Raw genomic sequence first — 10,466 nt, forward strand, 5'->3', positions numbered from 1 at the left:
TTGTTCTATCATCTCCAAGGGTGTTGTCTTTATTTATAAATGTCTTTATTGATAATGGTCTCAAGTTTGTCTCCTTGTATTCGAGGGAGACAAATTTCCAAAGCCCTGTACATCCAAGTCCACTGGGCTACTGCCAGTTCCCCACACTCCATCTTTCAGCCTTCTTGGCAAGGCATCTGGCAAAGTATTTTAAAAGTACTTATGTTGTTTTACCTCCTACTAACAATACTACAATTGTAATCATGTCTTTCCACCACAGACTTTGCCAACCCCAATGCATTGCATCTCTCATTGCATGTGAATGATGGCTCCTGTTCTATTCTTTCACCTTCCAACACCGTGAAGTCCACGCCAGCTGGTCAGTTGCTAAGAAAACTACCTATGGTTACCAAGAAGGACCTCCAGGAAACCTCAGATTGCCCAAGGATCACTATAAGAAGTAAAAGCATCAATTCAGGATCCTTTTCACTTCACTTATCTTCCTCCAATTTTTACTCACAGCTTCCTGAGTCATACTAAGAACATATTTTTTCTTCTTTATCCCAGTTATCTCCCTAAAGGAAACCTAAGTAGGGTGAACATATGGATCATATAAGACAAGTAAAGAAGCCATGGCAAACTCCAGTACTAAAGTCACTGGGCGGGGCAAGTCCTGAAGGAATGATAGTGGGGACCACCTCCCTTCAAAATGTTTTTCAGTGAGATAAAGTCATTCACTAAGGCAGAAGTTCTCAAAATATGTGTGGTCCCTGGACCAGCAGCATAAGCATCATTGGGGAACTTGCTAGAAATACCAATTCTCAGGCCCCAACGGTGTCCTGAGTTTGAGTCATAAACTCAGGGAGTGGGGTCCAGCAATCTGTGTTTTAATAAGTCCTCCGGGTGACTGACTCAAGCTACAGTTTGAAAACTACTGTACTGAACAAATCTTGGGAAACTTCATGTCATTCCATCTTGAGCAAAGGTCTTGGACATAACATCCAAGCTGGTTATTCCATTATCTCATTCCAGACCCAGAGAAGAAGGCACAGCCTCTGCTGGATTCTTGGCTGTACACACCACTGTCTCAGGGGATCTCTCTGTAACACATCAACTGGTCTTCTCCTCTTATTGCCTTTGTTTCTCATTCCTGACCCCAGAGGTTGTCTGTCAGACTTGGTTTAAGCCTCTCTGGCCAAATACTGTATCTGTTGCTTTATCTGGTCTGTCTCTTTGGTTTCTGAACAAACCTTTCCCTTGGATCCTATATCTGTTTCCCTTTTGCTCCAAGTCCTGTAGCCATTGATCATTTCCGCTCTACTCCAGACCCCTTCCCCCAAGCCCCCCTTTCTGGGAAAAAGAGTCAGAGTACCAAAGTAATTTTTTCCTTTAAAAAAGCAAAACAAGTTAATAGGCTGGCTGAGCAGGGGAATGATATTTGATGAATGATGAAACTTAAGAAGGAAAAATATTAGGTATTTCTATGGAAAACAGTTATTCAGTTCCTTAGAAAATTAAACAGAGTTATCGTATGACCTAATAATTTTACCATAGCTGTATATACCCAAGGTGTTTGAAAACATATTCCCACAAAATCTTGTACACAAATGTGTTTATAGCATCACTATTCACAATAACAAAAAGGTGGGGAAAAAATCTAAGTGACTATCAATTAATGAATGGATAAACAAAATGTGGCATATACATGCAATGAAATATTATTCAGTCATAAAAGAAGTTCAGTTGTTACATGTTACCACATAAATGAACCTTGGAAACATGCTAAGTGAAAGAAACCAGACACAAAAGACCACATATTGTATGATTCCATTTAAATGAAATGTCCAGAATAGACAAATAGATACAGAAAGTAGTTTAGTAGTTACCAAGGGATGGGGAAGGGGAGAATAGGGACTAGCTGCTAATAGGTATGGGGTTTCTTTTTGGGGTGATGGGAATGTTCTAGAAGTAGGTAGTGATGATAGTTGCTCACCATAGTCAATATACTAAAGTGTACATACAAAATGGTGAATATATATATGAAGTATATATCTCAATTTTTAAATGCTATCAAAGAAAAAAAAAAAGTTGTGTTAAGTATTGTACTTGGGCCCAAAACATCATATGAGTCCTAGCAATTGCTGAACAGCAATCCATGTGAAAATGATATGGGATTTTTAGTTAACTGGAGCCTAAACGAGGTAATTTTGCAATCTAACTACTGAGAACACTAAGTTGATCTTTGATTGCAATTGGCAGTGTTTCACTTAAGGAAGAAGGTAGTCATTCTTTCTGCTATGTTCACCAGAGTGGACCATTTCTAAGGTCTTGAATTCAGTTATGGGCATTTAAGAATGTTGCCAAAATTCAGCAATAGAAAGAGATTAACTACTTATTCATGCAACAAAATGGATGAATCTCAAAAGAATTATACTAATGAAAAAAGCCAGACACAAAAGTCTATACATTTTTTGGTTTCCATTTATATGACATTCTGAAAAAGACAAAACTATAGGTACCCAAATCATATCAGGGGTTGCAGGTTGTCAGAGGATGGAATTGACTGACTAGGGGCACCATATTTTGGGATGATGTAAATACCTTGATTGTGGTGGTAATAATTACACAACTATACATTTCCCAACTCATTGAATGACATACACTTTAAAAGGATTAATTTTATTGTGTATAAATAATACTTCAAAAAAAGAATACTGATGAATTTTAGAGTGACCAACGAGTCCAGATTTGGCCAGTATTTTCTCAATTTTAGCACATGAAAGTCCCACATCCCTGGGACACCCCTCAGCCTCAGATAAATTGGAGTTAGAGTGGCTAGATAGTGAGGAGTTTGAAACCATGAGAAAAACTTAGGGGGATAAGACTAAAGAATTGTCACATGCCTGACAGATTGGCCCACAAGGAGGCCCTAGATCATACGGAGAGGCAGATTTTGGCTCAAAAACCAAAGAATGTTCTATGATACTCTCCTATAGGCAGACGGGCTGTCTTAACCAGAAGAATGTCCATTTTCCTAAAAATATTCAAGGAGATATCCGGGGCACCTGTAGGGGGAGGTTTTTGGAAGGAATTCATGCATCAGTAAGAAGTTGGGTTACATCATTCATTCTCAAATGGTAGTATGCAGAGCTAAGGAAGTTGTTAGAGATATAGATTCTTGAGCCCCATTTCTGGAGTTCCTGATTGGTCAGGTTTCAGATGGGGCTCAAGAACCAAGATTTTTTTTAATTAAACTTTTTATTTTGAGATAATTATAAATTCACACGCAGTTGTAAAAAAAATAATAATAATACAGAGAGGGTCTTGTATCCTTTACCCAGTTTTACCCAGTGGTTACGTCTTGCAAAAATATAGTACAATATCAAAACCAGGATATTGACATTTACACAGACAAAATAAAAAAAGGTTTCCATCACCTGAAGTTGTCCTTTTATAGGCAGTCACTTTCCTTTCACTCTCACCCACTCTGGAAACCACTAGCTTGTACTCCATGTCTATAATTTCATCACTTTACGAATGTTATATAAATGCAATCACACAGTATATAACCTTTGGGGATTGGCTTTTTTTTTCACTCAGCATAATTCTCTGGAAATTCATCCAGGTTGCTGTATACATCAAGACAGTCTATTTGAAAATGCACAGGCTGGGTGTGGTGGCTCACGCCTGTAATCCCAGCACTTTGGGAAGCCGAAGCAGGTGGATCATGAGGTCAGGAGTTCAAGACCAACCTGGCCAAATGATGAACCCCATCTCTACTAAAAATACAAAAATTAGCTGGGCGTGGTGGCGGGCACCTGTAATCCCAGCTACTCAGGAGGCTGAGGCCGGAGAATCGTCTGAACCCAGAAGGCAGAGGTTGCAGTGAGCCAAGACTGCACCATTGCACTCCAGCCTGGGAGACAGGGTGAGACTCCATCTCAAAAACACAACAACAACAAAAAAAATGCATGATCAGAGGAGACAAAAGGAAAAAAGAAGAAAAAACAATGAAGCACACCTACAGGATATAGAAAATAGTCTCAAAAAGGCAAATCTAAGAATTAATGGCCTTAAAGAGGGTATAGAGGAAGAGATAGGAGTACAAAGTTTATTCAAAGGTATAATAAGAGAAGTTCCCAAGCCTAGAGAAAGATATCAATATCCAAGTACAAGAAGATTATAGAACACCAAGCAGATTTAACCCAAAGAAGACTACCTCAAGACATTTAATAATCAAACTCTCAAAGATCAAGAATAAAGAAAGGATCCTAAAAGCAGCAAAAGAAAAGAAACAAATAAGATGCAATGGAGCTCCAATATGTCTGGAAGCAGACTTTTCAGTGGAAACTTTACAGGCAGGAGAGAGAGAAATGATATATTTAAAATGCTGAAGGAAAAACAAAGTTTTACTTTAGAATAGTATATCTGGTGAAAACATCCTTCAAACATGAAGGAGAAATTAAAAACTTTACCAAGCAAACAAAAGCTGAGGGATTTCATTAACACCAGACCTGTCGTATAAGAAATGCTAATGGAAGGACTTAAATCAGAAAGAAAAAAAAATGTGAACAAGCAGTATGTAATCACCTCAAGGTACAAACTTGCTGGTAATAGTAAGTACACAGAAAAACACAGAATATTATAATAATGTAACTATGGTGCGTAAACTACTCTTAAGTAAAAACATTAAATGATAAATCAATAAAAAATCATAACTAGGACAACTTTTCAAGACATAGAGAGTACAGTAAGATACAAATGGACACAACAGAAAGTTGAAAAGCATGGAAGGAAGGGTGAAGTTAAGGCATAGAAATTTTATTAGTTTTCTTTTTGCTTGTTTGTTTATGCAGAGTTGTTATTAGCTTAAAATAATAAGTTATAAGATAGTATTTGCAAACTTCATGGTAACCTCCAACCAAAAACCATACAATGAATACACAAAATATAAAAAGCAAGAAACTAGATCATTAGAGAAAATTACCTTCACTAAAAGGAAGACAGGAAGGGAAGAAAGAAGGAAGAGAAAACCACTAAACAACTGGAAAACAAATAACAAAATGGTAGGAGTAAGTTCTTATCAGTAATAACAATGAATGTAAATGAACTAAACTCTCCAATCAAAAGACACAGAGTGGCTGAATGGGTGAAAAACAAGAACCAGTGATCTCTTGCCTACAAGAAACACACTTCACCTATAAAGACACACATAGACTGAATGTAAAGGGATGGAAAATGATAGTCCATGCTAATGGAAACCAAAAAAGAGCAGGAGTAGCTATACTTATATCAGACAAAATAGATTTTAAGACAAAAACTATAAGAAGAGACAAAGGTCACTAAATAATGATAAAGGAGTTAATTCAGGAAGAGAATATAACAACTGTAAATATATATGTGCCCAACACTGGAGCACCCAGATATATAAAGCAAATATTATTAGAGCTAAAGAGAGAGATAGACTCCAATATAATAATAGCTGGAGACTTCAACTCTCCACTTTCAACATTGGACAGATCTTCCAGACAGAAAAATAAATAAGTTACACCAGACTTAATCTGCACTATAAACCAAATGGACCGAATAGATATTTTCAGAACATTTCATCCGATGGCTGCAGAATACACATTCTTTTTCTCAGCACTTGGATCATTCTCAAGGGTAAACCATATGTTAGATCATAAAAAAAGCCTTAAAACATGCAAAAAAAAAATGAAATACTATCCAGCATCTTCTCTGATCACAATGGAATACAACTAAAAACTAATAACAAGAGGAATTTTGGAAACTATGCAAATATATGGAAATTAAATAATATGCTCCTGAGTGATGAGCGTGTGAATGAAGAAATTAGGAAGAAAATAAAGCATTTCTTGAGACAAGTTATAAGGGCAACACAACATACCAGAACCTTTGTGATACAGCAAAAGCATTACTAAGAGGGAAATTTATAGCTGTAAGTTATTACATCAAAAAGAAAAAAAACTTCAAGTAGACAACCTAACAATGCATCTTAAATAACTAGAAAAGCAAGAGCAAAGCAAGCTCAAAATTGGTAGAAGAAAAGAAAAAATAAAGATCAGGGCAGAAATAAGTGAAATTGAAACGAAGAAAACAACACAAATGATTAATGGAAGGAAAAGTTGGGTTTCTTGAAAAGATAAACAAAATTGATAAACCTTTAGCCAACTAAGTAAAAAAGAGAGGAGATCCAAATAATCAAAACAGAGATGAAAAAGGACACATTACAGCTGATACTGCAGAAACTCAAAAAATCATTAGTAGTTATATGAGCAACTATATGCCAATAAATTGGAAAATCTAGAAGAAATGGACAAATTTCTAGATGCATACCACATGCCAAGATTGAACCATGAAAAAATCCAAAACCCAAACAGACCAATAACAGATAACAAGATTGAAGTCATAATAAAAAGTCTCACAGTAAAGAAAAGCCCAGGACCCAATGGCTCCAATGCTGAATTCTACCAAACATTTCATGAAAAACGAATACCAATCCTCCTAAAACTATCCTAAAAAATAGAGGAGAAGGGAGGCTGGGCACGGTGGCTCACACCTGTAATCCCAGCACTTTGGGAGGCCGAGGTGGGTGGATCATGAGGTCAGGAGTTCAAGACCAGCCTGGCCAACATGGTGAAACCCTGTCTCTACTAAAAATACAAAAATTAGCCGGGCATGGTGGCAGGTGCCTGTAATCCCAGCTACTCGGGAGCCTAAGGCAGAGAATTGCTTGAACCCAGGAGGCGGAGGTTGCAATGAGCTGAGATTGCACCACTGCATTCCAGCCTGGGTGACAGAGCAAGACTCTGTCTCAAAAAAAAAAAAAAAAATAGAGGAGAAGGGAATACTTGCAAACTCATTCTGTGAGGCCAGTATTACCCTGATACCAAAACCAGACAAAGATACATCAAAAAATAAAACTATAGGCCAATATCCCTGATGAACATTGATGCAAAAATTCTCAACAAAAAATACTAACAAACCAGATTAAAAGATCATTCATCACTCTTTCTGTGCCTAGCACAACCATGGCTTGTGGTCCCAAGAAGCATCTGAAGCGAGTACCAGCTCCAAAGCATTGGACGCTGGATAAATTGATTCGTGTGTTTACTCCTCGTCCATTCACTGGTTCCCACAAGTTGAGAAAGTACCTCCCTGTCATCATTTTCCTAAGGAACAGACTTAAGTATGCCTTGACAGGAGATGAAGTAAAGAAGATTTGCATGCAGTGGTTTATTAAGATCAATGGCAAGGTCCAAACTGATGTATCCTACCCTGCTTGGATTCATGGATGTCATCAGCATTGACAAGACTGGAGAGAATTTCTGTCTGATCTATGACACCAAGGGTCACTCTGCTGTTCATCATATTACATCTGAGGAGGCTAAGTACAAGTTGTGCAAAGTGAGAAAAATCTTTGTGGGTACAAAAGGAATTCCTCATCTGGTGATTCATGATGTTCACACCATCCATTACCATGATCCCCTCATCAAGGTGAATAACAGATTCAGATTGGTTTGGAGACTGGCAAGATTACTGATTTTATCAAGTTCAACATTGGTAACCTGTGTATGGTGACTGGGGGGTGCTAACCTGGGAAGAATAACCAGAGAGAGACACCTGGGATCTTTTGACGTGGTTCATGTGAAAGATGCCAATGGCAACAGATTTGTCACCCACCTTTCCAACATTTTTGTTATTGGCAAGAGCAACAAACCATGAACTTCTCCTCCCTGAGGAAAGGGTGTCTGCCTCACCATTGCTGAAGAGAGAGACGAGAGACTGGCAGCCAAACAGAGAAGTGGGTGAAATGGTCTCTAGAGACATGTTAGAAAGCTTTTTGTACTTAATTAAAGATAATATAGCATGAGGAAAAGATCATTCATCATGACCAAGTTGGATTTATCCCAGGAATGCAAGGATTGTTGAACATACACAAGTCTATGAATATGATACATCATACTAACAGAATGAAATACTAAAACCATATGATCATTTCCACAAATGCCAAAAAAAGCATTTGATAAACTTCAACATCCCTTCATGATAAAAGAAAAACCTCAAAAAACTGAGTATAGAAGGAACATAACCTCAACATAATAAAAGCCATATATAACCCACAGCTAGTATCATACTGAATGGGGAAAAACTGAAAGCCTTTTCTCTAAGATCTGGAACACAACAAGGATGCCCACTTTTGTCATTGTTATTAAACATATTACTGGAAGTCTTAGCTACAGCAATCAGAGAAGTGAAGGAAATAAAGGGTCTCCAAATTGGAAAGGAAGAAGTAATATTATCATTGTTTGAAGATGATATGATCCTATATTTGGAAAAACCTAAAGAGTCCACACACACAGAGGCATACACACAAAAAAACTATTAGAAGATAAATAAAGTCAGTAAAGTTGAAGGACACAAAAATCAACATACAAAAATCAGTAGCATTACTGTATGTTAACAGCAAGCAATCTGAAAAAGAAATCAAAATAGTAATCCCATTTACAATAGCCACAAATAAAATAAAATACCTAGGAATTATCCAAAGAAGTGAAAGATCTCTATAAGGAAAATTCTAAAATAGTGATGACACCAAAAAAAAAAAAAAGAAAGAAAAGATATTTCATGTTCATGGATTGGAAGAATCAGTATTGTTAAATGTCCATACTACCCAAAGCAATCTACGAATTCAATGCAATCCCTATCAAAATACTAATGGCATTCTTCACAAAAATAGAAACAACAATTCTAAAATGTATATAAACCACAAAAACCCAGACTAATCAAATCTATCCCAAGCAAAAATAACAAAACTGGAGGAATTACATTACCCAACTTCAAATTATACTACATCAAGATAGGGTAAGAAAAAAAATTAAACTACAGCGCTATAGTAAACAAAACAGCATGGGACTCGCATAAAAACAGACATATAAACCAGTGGAACAGAATAGAGAGTCCAGAAACAAATCCCCATACCTAAAATGAACTCATTTTCAACAAGGTGCCAAGAACATATACTGGGAAAAAGTCTCTTCAATAAATGGTGCTGGGAAAAATGAATATCCATATGCAGAAGAAAGAAACTAGACCCCTGTCTCTCACCATAAACAAAAATAAAATAAAAATGGATTAAAGACTTAAATCTAAGATCTCAAACTATGAAACTACTAAAAAAATATTGGGGAAAGTCTCCAGGACATTGGTGTATTATTGAGTAATACCCCACAAGCACAGGCAACCAAAGCAAAAATGGACAAATGGGATCACATCAAGTTAAAAAGACTTTGCACAGAAATGGAAACAATAAATAAAGTGAAGAGACAACTACCAGAATGGGAGAAAATATTTGCAAGCTGCCCATCTGACAAGGGATTAATAACCAGAATAAGTAAGGAGCTCAAACAACTCTATAGGGAAAAATCTAATAATCCAATCCAAAAAATGGGCAAAAGATGTGCAGAGACATTTCTCAAAAGAAGACATGCAAACAACAAACAGGCATATGAAAAAGTGCCCAATATCATTGATCATCAGCAAAATGCAAAACAAAACTACAGTGAGATATCATCTCACCCCAGTTAAAATGGTTTATATCCAAAAGACAGGCAATAAGAAATGCTGGCAAGGATGTGGAGAAAAGGGAACCCTCATACACTGTTGATGAAAATGAAATTAGTACAACTACTATGGAGAACAGTTTGGAGGTTCCTCAAACATCTAAATATAGAGCTGGGTATATACTCAAAAGAAAGGAAATCAGCATATTGAAGAGATATCTGCACTCTCATGTTTGTTGTAGCACTGTTCACAATAGCCAAGATTTGGAAGCAACCCGAGTGTCCCTCAACAGATGAACGGATAAATAAAATGTGGTACATATACACAATGGAGTACAAGAATGAAATCCTGTCATTTGGAACAACATGGATGGAACCAAAGGTCATTATGTTAAGTGAAAAAAGGCAGGCACAGAAAGACAACCATCCCATGTTCTCATTTATTTGTGGGATCTAAAAATAAAATCAACTGAATTCATGGAGATAGAGTAGAAAGATGGTTACTAGGGGCTGGGAAGGTTAGTAGGGTGTTAGGAGGAAGATGGGGATGGTTAACGGGTACAAAAAATAGTTCGAAAGCATGAATAAGACCTAGCATTTGATTGCACAGCAGGGTGACTATAGTCGATAATAATTTAATTGTACATTTAAAAATAACTAAAAAAGTATAATTGGATTTTTTGTAACACAAAGAATGAATGCTTGAGGGGATGGATACCCTACTCTCCATGATGTGATTATTACACATTGCATTCCTGTATCAAAACATCTCATATTCCTGATAAATATATACACTTACTATGTACCCACAAAAATACAAACAAAATATTTTATTTCTTTTTATTGTCAAGTAGTATTCCATGGCATGGATATGCCACAATATGTTTAACCAATTATTCACCT

At 36.7% G+C, this 10,466-nt stretch overlaps 1 pseudogene; it reads left to right on the plus strand.

The window, feature by feature from the left end:
* The first annotated feature begins 7,031 nt into the window (after positions 1-7,031).
* LOC129030154 (small ribosomal subunit protein eS4-like) lies at positions 7,032-7,812 on the plus strand (annotated as a pseudogene).
* The last annotated feature ends 2,654 nt before the right edge of the window (positions 7,813-10,466 follow it).

This window comes from Pongo pygmaeus, chromosome 12, assembly GCF_028885625.2.
Source record: "Pongo pygmaeus isolate AG05252 chromosome 12, NHGRI_mPonPyg2-v2.0_pri, whole genome shotgun sequence".
NCBI classification, from domain to species: Eukaryota; Metazoa; Chordata; class Mammalia; order Primates; family Hominidae; genus Pongo; species Pongo pygmaeus.